This window comes from Mesoplodon mirus (assembly GCF_964341445.2).
Source record: "Mesoplodon mirus genome assembly, chromosome: 9".
NCBI lineage: Eukaryota > Metazoa > Chordata > Mammalia > Artiodactyla > Ziphiidae > Mesoplodon > Mesoplodon mirus.
Window position 1 is genome coordinate 35,890,266 of NC_138985.1, and position 17,494 is coordinate 35,907,759.

Here is a 17,494-nt window from a genome sequence, read left to right on the forward strand (position 1 = left end):
GCTATAGATATTGACTTATTAAAATTAAATATTGGAAGTTAATAGAAGTACACACTTGAAAAAACAAACATGTTGAGACATCTGGGAAATAGCTGTTATTTTTCTGTGTTCTGGGTGTAAAAGAGGGTTGATAATTTGGGTATTGGAGACTGTCCTTGGTTTTCAATTAAATGTGTGTCAACATTCAGGCCCTCCTATAATGTACAGGATTTCAAATATAAAGCTATAATTTGGCTCTCTTGTGGTTCAGGAATCTGGAGAGAAATCATGTCTTGCCTCCCAAATCCCTAACATATAAAGGATTCTGGAAATTTCCCTATTTTACCCCCAGGGAATGTAATCAAGCCCGGTTTGGGGGCCTGAATTTTAAAACCTCATATGTAAGGTAAATATTCTTCATAAGGATCAGTTAGGACACTTAACGGTGAAACAAAATTTTTATCTCAGACTTTGACAATGTCTGGTTCAGCATTTTAAGTTCAACTAGCAGTGCAAGGAATTTATTTTTCCTGGAAAGATTAATACAGGTGAGAATGTGGTTTGCTGAATTAAATATTTCGCTTTGGCAAAGTAAGTGTTAGTTTTTAGCAACATTTTTTTCCTATTTTTATAATTTAATTTATTCACCTCATGTGGCTTCTTGACTATCTAATGGTATGGTTTGTGTGTATTAGACTAGCTGGCATATTATTCTAATTTATATACTATTCATGAATTTTATATACACCTACTTTATATTCTTATTCTTACACATGTTATTTTATTAAAATAAGACTATTGCCTTCTCTTAAAATACCAGAAAATTTTGTCTCTAGAAAAATTTCCTACTATTCATTAATCTATGCTTAAATCTCTAGTAGCATATATTGGCTTCAAAATGCCATTCCAAAATTTGTTAACCAACATTGATTTATAAACTTTTAAGGAACTCAATTTTATCTAAGGGTAAAATTGCGTGATACTTAGATACTGACTTCTACAGGCCATTATCACATAAATGCAAGTAAAAAGGGGAGCAAGGACGGGGAGTGAAGCAGAGAGAGAAAGAATGGGAAAAGTTTTTCCACCTAGTTCAAAGTAAGGTGTAACACTGATAAGTTGCATACTAATTTGTAACTTATTAGCACCAAAATGCTTTTGATGTCAACATAAGTGTTTTCTCATTTAATATTATTAATATCAGGAATTGATAAATATTGTTAATTTGTGTGGTAAATGCCCTGATTGCATTTGTACTTGATACCAATTGGGTATTTTATAAGAATCATCTTTTTCTAATTTATCAAAAATTTTCTAAGCTAGACCATATCCACTTTTTCTACCCACAAAACAGAAAAGTCGTAAATATAAATATTCAAGTCCACAATTTTCCCATCTTCGTATGCTCTCTACTCTCATATTACAGTGACCGATTTTCCAGCAGACACTTCTAACCATAGAATTAAAACCATGTTCTCATGTGTATAATTAAGTTCTTCCTACTTTAAATAAATGCCTTTGGTGTTGTGAGACTTGACCTGGTCAGTGAAGTTAGGCTTTTGTTCCAGAAGCAAGTCTATTTTCGAAAACCATCCAGCAGGCTGGCAGAGCCAGCAGCAAGCTTCCTTGCTTTTTTGAGGAAAACAAAACAAAACTCAACCAAAAGCTGACAAATACGCACAACCCAATATAGGCTGCGGTCCTAAAGCAGTTAGTGTGTTGAATTACAGGACTCATTTTCCAGGGAGGAAATTCCAAACACCACCACTCAATATTGAGTACAAATGTACAATGAAGACTATCAGACAAAAAGTCTGTACTCTTGCATTGTTTCCACAAAATATAAGGAAAATTTTCTATATAAAATTTCTTCTCTGTGTTATATAAATAACTGGTATATGTAACTCATTACATCTATTTAAAATATGTTTTGCTCTTTGCTGTGAGTAAACTGCAGTCTCCTATTATATACCACTGGGTTGTTTATGTATTCTTCGTGAATTTTTACTTATTACCACCTTTTGTTGCTGAGTAGAGGTGAACCAGCATTGCAGTACACTGACCACTGTCATTAGCAATCAATGCAAGGCTGCTCTGGTTTCATTTTATCTCATTTTATTTGTCTCTTTCTCTCTGCTCCCCACTCTTATTCTACTTTCTCCCTAGCCATTTTCTTTGATATGTTTACTATATGTCCCTAAACTTAATAAATTACTGGATAATATTTGTTAAATTTCTGTTTCTTTAAAATTTACATGTTTATCTACCTTATTCATGCAACACTTTTTGAGATACGTTTATGCTGTTGTCTAGTATTTAGTTTCTTACTTTTACTATAGCACTGTATTCCATAGTATGCAACAATCCTTCAATTTTTCCATTTCCCCAGTGATTTCCTCTAGGTAATTCCAACTCCCAGAGCCACAAATAATGCCATGATAAACTTACTGAACAAGTGCCCATGTGATGCCATGTGAGAATTCTGCTTTCATTTTGATAACAGCACATTATTTATTTATTTTTAATATCTTTATTGGAGTATAATTATTTTACAATGGTGTGTTAGTTTCTGCTTTATAACAAAGTGAATCAGCTATACATATACATATATCCCCATATCCCCTCCCTCTTGTATCTCCCTCCCACCCTCCCTATCCCACCCCTCTAGGTGGTCACAAAGCACTGAGCTGATCTCCCTGTGTTATGCGGCTGCTTCCCACTAGCTATCTACTTTACATTTGGTAGTGTATATATGTCCATGCCACTCTCTCACTTTATCCCAGCTTACCCTTCCCTGTGTCCTCAAGTTCATTCTCTATGTCTGTGTCTTTATTCCTGTCCTGCCCCTAGGCTCTTCAGAACCAACATTTTTTTTAGATTCCATATATGTGTTACCATACAGTATTTGTTTTTCTCTTTCTGACTTGCTTCACTCTGTATGACAGTCTCTAGGTCCATCCACCTCACTACAAATAACTCAATTTCATTTGATAAGAGCATATTAGATTTTAACTTGCTCCCCATATATATTTCAGAATTGCAACAGACCAATAACTGCTGCATCCATATCATTCTTGCACCTTTGTGAAGAAGAGCATTTAACGTGACTCCTTGTTCCACCAGGGTATACTGGCAGTGTAGAGGCAGCTAATCTTTTTATTTCTCCGAACTGAGAAGAGACACATCTGGGTTTGATGTAGAGACTATCAGACATCACCCAGAGATCCTGAACTTCAAGGTGATGCCTATGACCAGATGCAAATTTGGACTGAGTGTAGTTTGCCTGTAGGAAGGAGAGTGGGCCAAATGACCAGAAGGGCAAACCGTGGTTACCATTAATACTGCTCATTAAATATTTCTGCCTCTCTGCCTTTGGGGCAAATAATGGAGTGGGACAGTGGAACAGAGTGACATCTGTCAGTTCTGGCCCAACTATTGAATTTTTGATGGGAGAACCCCTCCAAAACACTCTTTTTATCTGCCACATTGACCAGCAATAGTACAGATGGTATTTCTTGGTCATTCTGTATCCAGACATGAGGATAACACCCTCCACGAGTTCCATAATGGACACACAGTGGAAGAATAAATCAGCGCTGGTTTGAGATTTTGAAAGTATCTGTTACCAAAGCATTACCTAACCTAAAAGTGATACAACCACATATACCTAAGTAAGAGCACTAAATCATTGGGTATCCACACTCATAATTTTGCTAAAGACTGACAACTGTACTGCATAAATCCTTGCTAACACTTGATATTAACCTTTCCTAATTTTTGCCATTCTTCCATGTATAGGGTGTAATGATTTTCTGCGTTTTCTGTTAGGTTGATTCCTAAATACTTAAAAGTTTTTCACTGCCACTGTGAATTCTGCTATTATTAAAATCTCACATACATTGTTGCTAGTCTAGAGGAAAGTTATTAATCTCTGGAAGTTGGTCTGGCACTGGTTGTCATTTCTGGGTGCTCTTATTAATCATTTATGTTGGGGTGTTTTTAAGTAGGTGACTATGCGACAATAATGACAATATTATCTCTCTCTTCCAATTAATAAATCTACCATTTTCTTATCTTGTAATATTAATGAGAAATTCTAATATCATACCAAATAGGTGTTCAGTTCCTGAATTTAATGTGAATGATGACAAAGTTTTCGTATGAAATGTAATGTTTGCTATGGGATGGTAGTTGCCTATGTTCCCATTTTTCCAAATTTTCTTTTAAATGAAACAAATTCAGTTTTATTGAAATATAGGTGACTCACAAATTATGTTCATTTCAGGTGTACTACATAGTGATTTGACAATTGTATACATTATGAAATGGTATTTCATCATGATAAGTCTAGTAACCATCTGTCGCCATACAAAGTTATTACAATATTATTGACCACTTTCCTTATGCCATATAGTACATTCTTATGGCTTATTTATTTTATAACTGGAGGTTTGTACCTTTTGATCCCCTTTACCTATTTCACCCCACCACCAGCCCCGTCCCCCCCTGGCAACTGCCTGTTTGTTCTTTGTATCTATGAATGTGTTTTCATTTTTTTTTGTTTGTTTTGTTTTCTAGATTTAACATATAAGATCAAATGGTATTTGTTTTTCTCTGTCTGACTTATTCTACTTAGCATAATATGCTCCAGATCCATCCATGTTGTCGCAAATGGCAAGATTTCTTTTCTTATGGCAGCATAATATTTCATTGTGCAACATGCTCCCCCTCTGATCTCTGGAGCTATGTGCTGTAGGGGTGCCCCCTATGTGGGCTGCATGCAACCTACTGTTTTGGTGGGGTTGACTACTGGTACACAAGCCTGGCCCCCTACCTGGCTGGCTACGAGGCCATACTTGGTATAGTGGCTGTAGGCCTGCTGGATGGTGGGGTAGGCTTTCTGCATGGTTGGCTGCACAACTGGTGGGTGGGGCCAGGAGCCTGCAAGGCTGTGTGTATGGCTGGGGTGGGGGGGATACTCGCCTAGTACGTTTCTAAGTATAAATAGGAGCCCTTCAAGATGGCAGAGAAGTAAGACGTGGAGATCACCTTCCTCCCCGTAAATACATCAGAAATACATCTACATGTGGAACAACTCCTACAGAACACCTACTGAACGCTGGCAGAAGACCTCAGACTTCCCAAAAGGCAAGAAAGTACCCATGTACCTGGGTAGGGCAAAAGAAAAAAGAATAAACAGAGATAAAAGAATAGGGATGGGACCTGCACCTCTGGGAGGGAGCTGTGAAGGAGGAAAGGTTTCCACACACGAGGGAGCCCCTTCACTGGCGGGGATGGGGCGTGGGTGGAGGGGAAGCTTCGGAGCCATGGAGGAGAGCGCAGCAACAGGGGTGAGGAGGGCAAAACAGAGAGATTCTCGCACAGAGGATCAGTGCCGACCTGCACTCACCAGCCCGAGAGGCTTGTCTGCTCACCCGCCGGGGCGGACGGGGCTGGGAGCTGAGGCTCGGGCTTCGGAGGTCAGATCCCAGGGAAGGACTGGGGTTGGCTGCGTGAACTCAGCCTGAGCGGGTTAGTGTGCCACAGCTACCCAGGACAGCGCCCGGGAGAAAGCTGGACCTGCCAGAGAGGCAAGAGACCTTTGGGGGCACGTGAGGAGAGGGGATTCCTTCCCCGTGTGCCCAAAGAAGGCAGAGCACCGCCTAAATGAGCTCCAGAAATGGGCACGAACCTCGGCTATCAGCTTAGACCCCAGAGATAGGCATGGACTGCTAATGCTGCTCCCACTGCCACCAAGAATCCTGTGTGCAAGCACAGGTCACTATCCACACCTCTTCAGGAGCCTGTGCAGCCCGCCACTGCCAGGGTCCTATGATCCAGGGACAACTTCCCTGGGAGAACACATGGTGTGCCTCAGGATGCTGCAACATCATGCTGGCCTCTGCTGCCTCAGGCTCACCCCACATTCCAATTATGACTACCGTGCCCCTCCCTCCCCCAACCTGTGTGAGCAAGAGAGCCCTACTCAGCTGCTGCTTTAACCCCCTCCTGTCTGGGTGGGGAACAGACTCCTGAGAGCAGCCTACATGCAGAGGCGGGACCCAAACCAAAGCTGAACCCCAGGAGCTGTGCGAAGAAAGAAGAGAAAGGGAAATCTCTCCCAGCAGCCTCAGGAGCAGCGGATTAAATCCCGACATGCAACTTGATAAACCCTGAATCTGAAAAATAACTGAACAGACAATGAATGTTCCCAAAATTGAGGCAGAGGACTTCGGGAGCAACTGTGGACCTGGGGCTTGCTTTCTGTGTCTAATTTGTTTCTGGTTTTATGCTTATCTTACTTTACTATTTAGAGCTTATTATCATTGGTGGATTTGTTTATGGGTTTGGCTGTTATCTTCCTCCTTATATATATACATTTATATATATACATATATATATACATATGTATATATATATTTTTTTTTCCTTTTTCTCTTTTTGTGACTGTGTATCTGTATGCTTCTTTGTGTGATTCTGTCTGTATAGGTTTGCTTTAACCATTTGTCTGAGGGTTCTGCCTGTCTGTTTATTTGTTTTTGTTTTTTTTCTTTCTTCCTTTTCTTCTGAGCCATGTGGCTGGCAGGGTCTTAGTGCCCTGGCCAGGTGTCAGGCCTGAGCCTCTAAGGTAGGAGGACCGAGTCCAGGATATTGGGCCACACAAAACCTCGTGGCCCCACATAACATCAATGAGCAAGAGGTCTTCCAGAGATCTTTGTCTCAACACTAAGACTCACCTCCACCAATAGCCAGCAAGCTCCAGTGCTGCACACCCAATGCCAAACAACTAGTAAGACAGGAACACAACCCCATCCATTAGCAGAGAGGCTGCCTAAAATCATACCAAGTTCCCAGACACCCCAAAACACACCACTGGATGCAGCCCTGCCCACCAGAAGGAAAAGATACAGCCCCACCCCCCAGAACACAGGCACCAGACCCCTCTACCAGGAAGCCTACACAAGCCACTGAACCAACCTCATTCACTGGGGCAGACACCAAAAATAATGGGAACTACTAACCTGCAGCCTGCAAAAAGGACACCTCAAATACAGTAAGTTAAACAAAATGAGTAAACAAAGAAATATGCAGCAGATGAATGAACAAGGTAAAAACACACCAGACCAAACAAATAAAGAGGAAATAGGCAGGGTGCCTGAAAAAGAATTCAGAGTAATGATAGTAAAGATGATCCAAAATCTCAGAAGTAAAATGGAGAAAATACAAGAAACATTTAACAAGGACCTAGAAGAACTAAAGAGCCAGCAAACAATGATGAAACACAATAAATGAAATTAAAAATACTCTAGAAGGAATCAATAGCAGAATACCTGAGGCAGAAGAATGGATAAGTGACCTGGAAGATAAAATAGTGGAAATAACTACCACAGAGCAGAAAAAAGAATGAAAAGAATTGAGGACAGTCTCAGAGACCTCTGGGACAACATTAAACGCACAAACATTCAAATTATACGGGTCCCAGAAGAAGAGAAAAAGAAAGGGACTGAGAAAATATTTGAAGAGGTTATAATTGAAATCTTCCCTAATATGGGAAAGGAAATAGTCAATCAAGTCCAAGAAGCACACAGAGTCCCATACAGGATAAATCCAAGGAGAAACAGGACAAGACAAATATTAACCAGACTATCAAAAATTAAATATAAAGAAAAAATATTAAAAGCAGCAAGGGAAAAACAACAAATAACATACAAGGGAAACCCCATAAGGTTAACAGCTGATCTTTCAGCAGAAACTTTGTAAGCCAGAAGGGAGTGGCAGGACATATTTAAAGTGATGAAAGGGAAAAAGCTACAACCAAGATTATTCTACCCAGAAAGGATCTCATTCAGATTCAACAGAGAAATTAAAACCTTTACAGACAAGGAAATGGTAAGAGAATTCAGCACCACCGAACTAGCTTTACAACAAATGCTAAAGGAACTTCTTTAGGCAGAAAACACAAGAGAAGGAAAACACCTACAATAACAAACCCAAAACAATTAAGAAAATGGTAATAGGAACATACATATCAATAATTACCTTAAATATAAATGGATTACATGCTCCAACCAAAAGACATAGACTGGCTGAATGGATACAAAAACAAGACTCATATATATGCTGTCTACAAGAGACCCACTTCAGACCTAGGGACACATATAGACTGAAAGTGAGGGGATGGAAAAAGATATTCCATGCAAATGGAAATCAAAAGAAAGCTGGAGTAGCAATACTCATATCAGACAAGATAGACTTTAAAACAGACTATTACCAGAGACAAAGAAGGACATTACATAATGATCAAGGGATCAATCCAAGAAGAACATATAACAATTGTAAATATTTATGCACCCAACATAGGAGCACCTCAATACATAAGGCAAATGCTAAGAGCCATAAAAGGGGAAATCGACAGTAACAAAATCATCGTAGGGCACTTTAACACTCCACTTTCACCAATGGACAGATCATCCAAAATGAAAATAAATAAGGAAACACAAGCTTTAAATGATACATTAAACAAGGTGGACTTAATTGATATTTATAGGACATTCCATCCAAAAACAAAAGAACACACTTTCTTCTCAAGCGCTTATGGAACATTCTCCAGGATAGATCATATCCTGGGTCACAAATCAAGCCTTGGCAAATTTAAGAAAATTGAAATCGTATCATGTATCATTTCTGACCATAATACTGTAAGACTAGATATCAATTACAGGGAAAAAAAAAACTAAAAAATACAAACACATGGAGGCTAAACAATACACTACTTATAACCAAGAGATCACTGAAGAAATCAAAGAGGAAATCAAAAAATACCTAGAAACGAATGACAATGAAAACATGATGACCCAAAATCTATGAGATGCAGCAAAAGCAAACTTCTAAGAGGGAAGTTTATAGCAATACAATCCTACCTCAAGAAACAAGAAACATCTCAAATAAACAACCTAAACTTAACCCTAAAGCAATTAGAGAAAGAAGAACAAAAAAACCCCAAAGTTAGCAGAAGGCAAGAAATCATAAAGATCAGATCAGAAATAAATGAAAAAGAAATGAAGGAAATGATAGCAAAGATCAATAAAACTAAAAGTTTGTTCTTTGAGAAGATAAACAAAATTGATAAACCATTAGCCAGACTCATCAGGAAAAAAAGAGAGAAGATTCAAATCAACAGAATTAGAAATGAAAAAGGAGAAGTAACAACTGACACTGCAGAAATACAAGGGATCATGAGAGACTACTACAAGCAACTATATGCCAATAAAATGGACAACCTGGAAGAAATGGACAAATTCTTAGAAAAGTACAACCTTCCGAGACTGAACCAGGAAGTAATAGAAAATATGAACAGAACAATCACAAGAACTGAAAGTGAAACTGTGATTAAAAACCTTCTAACAAATAAAAGCCCAGGGCCAGATGGCTTCCCAGGTGAATTCTATCAAACAGTTAGAGAAGAGCTAACACTTATCATTCTCAAACTCTTCCAAAATACACCAGAGGGAGGAATGCTCCCAAACTCATTCTATGAGGCCATCATCACCCTGATACCAAAACCAGACAATGATGTCACAAAAAAAGAAAACTACAGACCAATATCACTGATGAAAACAGATGCAAAAATCTTCAACAAAATACTAGCAAACAGAATCCAACAGCACATTAAAAGGATCATACACCATGATCAAATGGGGTTTATCCCAGGAATGCAAGGATTCTTCAATATATGCAAATCAATCAATGTGATACACCATATTAACAAACTGAAGGATAAACACCATATGATAACCTCAACAGAGGCAGAAAAAGCTTCTGACAAAATTCAGCACCCACTTATGATAAAACCTCTCCAGAAAGTGGGCATAGAGGGAACCTACCTCTATTAACCTACCATAACCTACCATAATAAAGGCCATATACCACAAACCCAAAGCAAACATCATTCTCAATGGTGAAAATGGTGAAAAACTGAAATCATTTCCTCTTAGGTCAGGAACAAGACAAGGATATCCACTTTCCCCACTATTATTAAACATAGTTTAATATTAACATATTATTATTAAACATAGTTTTGGGAGTTCTAGCCATGGTGATCAGAGAAGATAACGAAATAAAAGGAATCCAAATTGGAAAAGAAGAAGTAAAACTGTCATTGTTTGCAGATGACATGATACTATTCATAGAGAATCCTAAAGATGCTACCAGAAAACTACTAGAGCTAATCAATGAATTTGGTAAAATTGCAGGATATAAAATTAATGCACAGAAATCTCTTGCATTCCTATACACTAACAAGAAAAGATCAGAAAGAGAAATTTGGAAACAATCCCATTCACCACTGCAACAAAAAGAATAAAATACCTAAGAATAAACCTACCTAAGGAGGTAAAAGACCTGTACTCAGAAAACCGTATGACGCCAATGAAAGAAATCAAAGATGACACAAAAAGATGGAGAGATACACCATGTCCTTGGACTGGAAGAATCAATATTGTGAAAATGACTATACCACTGAAAGCAATCTACAGGTTCAATGCAATCCTTATCAAGCTCCCAATGGCATTTTTCACAGAACTAGAACAAAAAATTTTACAATTTCTATGGAAACACAGAAGACCCCAAATAGCCAAAGCAATCTTGAGAAAGAATAATGGAGCTGGAGGACTCAGTCTTCCTGACTTCAGACTATTCTACAAAGCTACAGTAATCAAGACAGTATGGTACTGGCACAAAAACAGAAATATAGATCAATGCAACAAGATAGAAAGCCCAGAGATAAACCTATGCACATGCGATCACCTTTTCTTTGACAAAGGAGGCAAGAATATACAATGGAGAAAAGACAGCCTCTTCAATAAGTAGTACCGGGAAAACTGGATGGCTACATGTAAAAGAATGAAATTAGAACACTCCTTAACACCATACACAAAAAGAAACTCAAAGTGGATTAAAGACCTAAATGTGTAATGCCAGACACTATAAAACTCTCAGAGAAAACATAGGCAGAACATTCTATGACATAAAGTCACAGCAATATCCTTTTTGACCCACCTCCTAGAGAAATGGAAATAAAAAGAAAAATAAACAAATGGGACTAATGAAACTTAAAAGCTTTTGCACAGCAAATGAAACTACAAACAAGATGAAAAGACAACCCACAGAATGGGAGAAAATATTTGCAAAAAGAACAACTGACAAAGGATTAATCTCCAAAATATACAAGCAGCTCATGTACCTCAATATCAAAAAAACAAACAACTCAATCCAAAAAATGGGCAGAAGACCCACATTTCTCTAAAAAAGTTATACAGATTGCCAACAAACACATGAAAGGATGCTCAACATCACTAATCATTAGAGAAATGCAAATAAAAACCACAATGAGGTATCACCTCACACCAGTCAGAATGGCCATCATCAAAAAATCTACAAACAATAAATGCTGGAGAGGGTGTGGAGAAAAGGGAACCCTGTTGCACTGCTGGTGGGAATGTAAATTAATACAGCCAGTATGGAGAACAGTATGGAGGTTCCTTAAAAAACTAAAAATATAACTATCATATGACCCAGCAATCCCACTACTGGTCATATACCCTGAGAAAACCATAATTCAAAAACAGAAATGTAGTTCAATGTTCATTGCAGCACTATTTACAGTAGCCAAGACATGGAAGCAACCTACGTGTCCATCGACAGATGAATGGATAAAGAAGATGTGGTACATAGATATAATCGAATATTACTCGGCCATAAAAAGAAATGAAATTGCATTATTTGTAGTGAGGGGGATGGACTTAGAGTCTGTCATACAGAGTGAAGTATGTCAGAAAGAGAAAAACAAATACCATATGCTAACACACATATATATGGAATCTAAAAAAAAAAGAAAAAAAGTTCTGATGAACCTAAGGGCAGGACAGAAATAAAGACACAGATGCAGAGAATGGACTTGAGGACATGGGGAGGGGGAAGGATAAGCTGGGACAAAATGAAAGAGTAACATTGACATATATACACTTCCAAATGTAAAATAGCTAGTGGGAAGCAGCTGCATAGCACAGGGAGATCAGCTTGGTGCTTTGTGACCACCTAGAGGGGTGGGATAGGGAGCATTGGAGGGAGAGAGATGCAAGACGGAGGGGATATGGGGATATATGTATACATACAGCTGACTAACTTTGTTATACAGCAGAAACTAATACACCCTAATCCAATATGATCTCATCTTGATCATTAATTACATCAGTAAGACCCTATTTCCAAATAAGGTCACATTCTGAGGTTGTGATATGACATGAATTTTGAGTTGACACTCTTTAACCCACTACAGGTATGGAAAAATACTTTATTGGTAAATATTATTGAGAAATCATATCCTCTGTTTCTAGACATTAAGAATATCTAAAGTTACTGAACCTATATTATGAGCCAGGCATTACTCATTCATATTTTAACTTTTTTAATACTCAGGAAAAACCCTAAGAAGTAAGCACTGATATTATTATCCCCAATTTACAGATGAGAAAACTGAAGAAAAGAGGAGTGAAATATCTTTTCCCAGTTATTAGAGCTGCTAAATGACACAGCTACATTTACTTGTAAATATTCTAAACAGAGGTCACATTCTTAAGCACCAACATATTGCCAAGGAGAAAAGATAAGGGGAAAGAAATGAAAAGCAAATAACCCAACAGTTTTGTAGGACTAATATGCCCAGGTGCATGTGTTAGTAAGTTTAACCTTAGTAACTTAGGTTTCATCATTATAGCCCATTTTCCTGATAAAAGAATGACAGTTAAGAGATAGGAAGTTGTCCAAAGTTCCACAGCTGTGGCTGCTTTAAAGCTCACTCTGTTTCCCATGTATGTGGCCTTCAATGTTGTAGGGATAATGGATTTCAACAGCCTTCTCGGAATTAGTGTGTATATTTCCAGATGAATTAACTTCCAAATTTGTGAAAGCAATGTGCTGTGGAATTGATAGATCTCATTTCTCCTCGATTTATTAATGCTTAATCGTATTCTTCAAATGTGTTTGGTCAGTAAATATTTTACATTAAATACTGTGGATGTAATGCCAGGATATTTAAGTGGGAAAGAACAATTAATATTTTATAGATAGTAGAGAAATATAAAATTAATAGAATTAAATGGATTTGGAAAAAATAAACATATATCTCATTTGAATATATTACTGAATATACCATATATATAAAAATTTCCAAGGAATGCATGTATGCATGCCTAAATTATAAAACTTTAAAGTAATGATTTAATTTTGCAGCAGTACAAAAATGAATATGCTTTTGGGCCAATTTCTAGTTTCATTCCCCAAAACTTAAACTTGGAAGTAAGTGCTCAATGATATTCCCAGACTGACTATTTTAGAAACCAAATGGAAATCATGGAAGGCTAAAATCTGACTGACCTTTTATAATGAGATTTGTAGCAGGGGACACTGGCAAATAAAAAATGTTCAGCAATATTTGCTTTAAATCTCTCATGCCTCATAATTTTTTTAAACAAAAAGCAAAGCCCTAATTTTTATCAATCTGACAAGTTTTTGATTTACCATATATTTTATATCCAACTGGCACTTTTACCATACAACATATTATTCTGTCTTTGCATTCTTGGCTTTAAAACCATCTTATACATTTTGTGGAGAATGGTGTATTAATAGAAGCCATGCAATTAATTTGAAAAAAAATAGCCATTAATTTGGTTGAAAAATTCCTAAAGAATCATGCCAATCATTTATAAAAAGGAATAAATGAAAATAATTTTATAGAAGTTGAAAGAAAACAAAATAGAACTGCATATTTATAGTTTCCACTTTAAATTGAACATTTATAAAAGGCTGCAAGTTTATGTCATATTCTCCTGAACAAAAAATATGCTTTGCCATGTATTTAGTTTGAGATTCCAATGAAATGCTAATAATGGTGCATTCAGTATTATGGTCACTTATAGAAATAATAAAATTACTGAAAATCTTCAGGAGAAATTTCTATATAAACGATACTTTGTTCACAAAGAAGATTCTGACAAAATTACAGTTCTTCTTTGTCATATGCCATTTAATCTGTTATTTACCATCTCTGAAACTACTTCTAAACTTCATTAGCAATGTTCCCCAATAGGGTCTATCAGCAAATTTGTAATGGGAAATACACACGGAGAAAAAATTTCTCAGTATTACATCAAATGATCATTTATTAAATCAGTAAATATTTACTAAGCAGCTACTTGGGGTAGTTTTTTTTTTTTTTTAAGCTACGCAATGGAGACGTTGTTTAGGGGAAAAAATAAAGGGAGACGGTCTTTGCCTCACTGCGGGCACATGATCACACAGGTTGAAAACATGTGGGAGTGGTATCCAAAAATTTTTGTTCACTAAGGATAGCATAAACAAGGAAGAGTTAGATCAGTAATTCAGGAATTCAAGTCAAAGGCCAAAGAACACTTGGCATTTAACTTGACATCTTCCACACAGGGTTGTTTTGCAGCGAGGGTTTTCATTATTTTCCCCTTTGTGAATGAGTATGTGCATCAACGAACAAATATCGACTCTTGCCCTTTTTATTCCCTTAATGAGCATGATTAGCAACGATTATGTAAGGGAACAGATGCCCTTTCAATTAATATCAAATTTATAGATGCATGTCCTTATCCAAGCTTAATCCTAGTTTTTTTTTTTGCGGTAGGCGGGACTCCACTGTTGTGGCCTCTCCCGCTGCGGAGCGCAGGCTCTGGACGCGCAGGCTCAGCGGCCGTGGCTCACGGGCCCAGCCGCTCCACGGCATGTGGGATCTTCCCGGACCGGGGCACGAACCCGAGTCCCCTGCATTGGCAGGTGGACTCTCAACCACTGCACCACCAGGGAAGCCCTCTAGTATATTTATAATAACCTAAATAGAAAAATCAGAGGTCGGATGAGTCAATATATGACACTATCAATACCTGTTAGAGGGGGGCCAGGGAACCATGAATTTGTCTATTAAGCTTTGAACTCTGAGAGGGAAGTAAATTTTGCTTTTTTTTTTTTTTTTTTTTTGCGGTATGTGGGCCTCTCACTGTTGTGGCCTCTCCCGTTGCGGAGCACAGGCTCCGGACGCGCAGGCTCAACGGCCATGGCTCATGGGCCCAGCCGCTCCATGGCATGTGGGATCTTCCCAGACCGGGGCACGAACCCCTGTCCCCTGCATCGGCAGGCGGACCCTCAACCACTGCGCCACCAGGGAAGCCCTAAATTTTGCTTTTGATATTGACTTATATGTCAAATTAGTGATATATTAATATTGATACTGTTTTTGTTCATGCATTTTCCAGGGAGAATTGTATGTTTTGAATTAATTATGCATGTTAAAATAAATCTATAATTTAAGGGAGAATGTTTTCCTTCTATTATTTCACCTCCAGAGCTTTGTTCACTCTTTTCCTGATGTCTGCAGACCTGCGATTCTCGCACACACACAATCACATTCAGTTTTGAAACCCCCCGACGTCCCTTTTCATTTCAAATTCATATCAGTACTTTAAGACACAGGTCAAATCATTAATCCCTCTTGCTACCTTTCACAATCCATCTAACACCTGAATTTCCATAGCAATCATTCTCTGTACAAATCATTTGGTTTAAAGACAGGGTTAAGTACACTATGCTGTGATTCTACATTAGACTCTCTGGAGACAGACTGCTTAGGTTCAAAACTGAGTCTTATTTTACTAAATATGACACCTGGAACAAATGACTTAAATTTTGGTTTCTTGGGAGGACTATATGAGATAAACATACAACCAAATGCCTAGAACATTAAAAAATGTTCAGTAAAGAGCAAATTTCCCGCCTTATTTTCCATTGTCTATCTTTCCTTTTCCTTTTCTTTTTTCTATTTTTATCCAAATATTTAATGCAATGATTTTTAAAAGTAGCATTAAAAGATTTTTAACAACAACACTAGAACAAAATGGTCCTTCTCTGTCCACATTCCAACTCACGCAGCTCATTCCTCTCCCCAAATGCAATCACTTGACGATATTCTAGTGATCAATGGCACATATTTGGGAGATTTGGCCAATATTACAGTAAGGTATTTGCTCATAGAACTATACAGGAATCACTCATTAATGCCAGACTTAATCACAAAATAGTCGTTACATGGTAAATATTATTTAGTAATAATATATAATGAAAATAATGTCATTATAATCAATAGATAAGATTAAAAATATTTACTGATACTATCATAGTACTTAAAGATTGTTTCTTTTTCTCTCATTCTCTAAAAAACTTATACTATAATTTTCAAATTTCATTAGAATTTTTATTCTGTGACTATTAAATTCCAAATATTTAAAATTTCTGGCTTTTTCTTCCTATTATATGTACTGTAACAGCAAGGTAATGAAAGGATATTCAAAGACTGTCTTACGTTGGGTTCTCTTGATGGCAGACTCTGAAGCAGAGTTTAGCCTATAGGAGGCTTACTAGGGAATTCCTTCTGGATTGATAACTTTGGAAGGGAAGAAGGGAGGGGACACAAGCTGAATTTGACAGAAGCAGAGGTTGTGCATCCACTGATGTGTCTTGGCTGATCCCATAGGGAGCCCTGGAACTAACGCACTAGAGTTGTTCTGAGTTGGGCCAAGACTGTGAGTTTCTTCTACCTTCCACATCCAGGCTGACTGACGTACCCCCATAACAATCACTCATTGGATACAGGCAGACTTGGAAGAAGTATAACCTTGGGCAAGTGGTCCATTGCAGCTGAAGCAATCCTGAAGGAGCTTGCAGCTGAATGTGGTCCACTGACAGCACTCCCTGAAACTCTGACAAGAAGTCTTTCTTTGAAAAGGATAGAGCCTCTCTTTGTCCATCGTAGTGGTCTATGTAAACTTTTGGAAAAACTATATTAGTTCAAGAAACATTTTCAGACAATGAGAAATATCTTGACAAGGTCTACTGAACATTTAATAAGAAATGCTGACAAGTGATAAAATTAATGGAATTTTTTGTGAAATGTGTTTGTTATTTTTGAAGGTCATTATGTGATTAAGGAAATAGATTTTTAAATTTATGTATCTAGTTTATATAACAGCTAGAAATAAATATACCATAGAAGCCTAGTTGTTTAGATATTTGGGCAAGTTTAAGAATTTGTAGGGTAAAACATGAGATTGTGTGTTTGTCTTGACTTTTCAGAAAAGAATTTTAATTCTAGTTTTGTTAAATGATTACTCATGATTTATGGTTCAATGATTCTTCCAACAAGCTCACCAAAGGCTATTGTGGAGTTCTGCTTCTCCAATTTTTCAGGGAACATTGAAAGGCTTATAGCTGCAATTCACTACATCAACTGTATTTTTTGGTTCAGTGAATTGGAGACTATCAATCATATAGTTTTAGAACCAGAAGTTAAAACTAAGGAGCGTGAAATAAAGTTTACAAGATGGTAGCCCACAAGCCAAATGTGGTTCGCTGGCAAGTTCTGTTTGTACCACTTTGT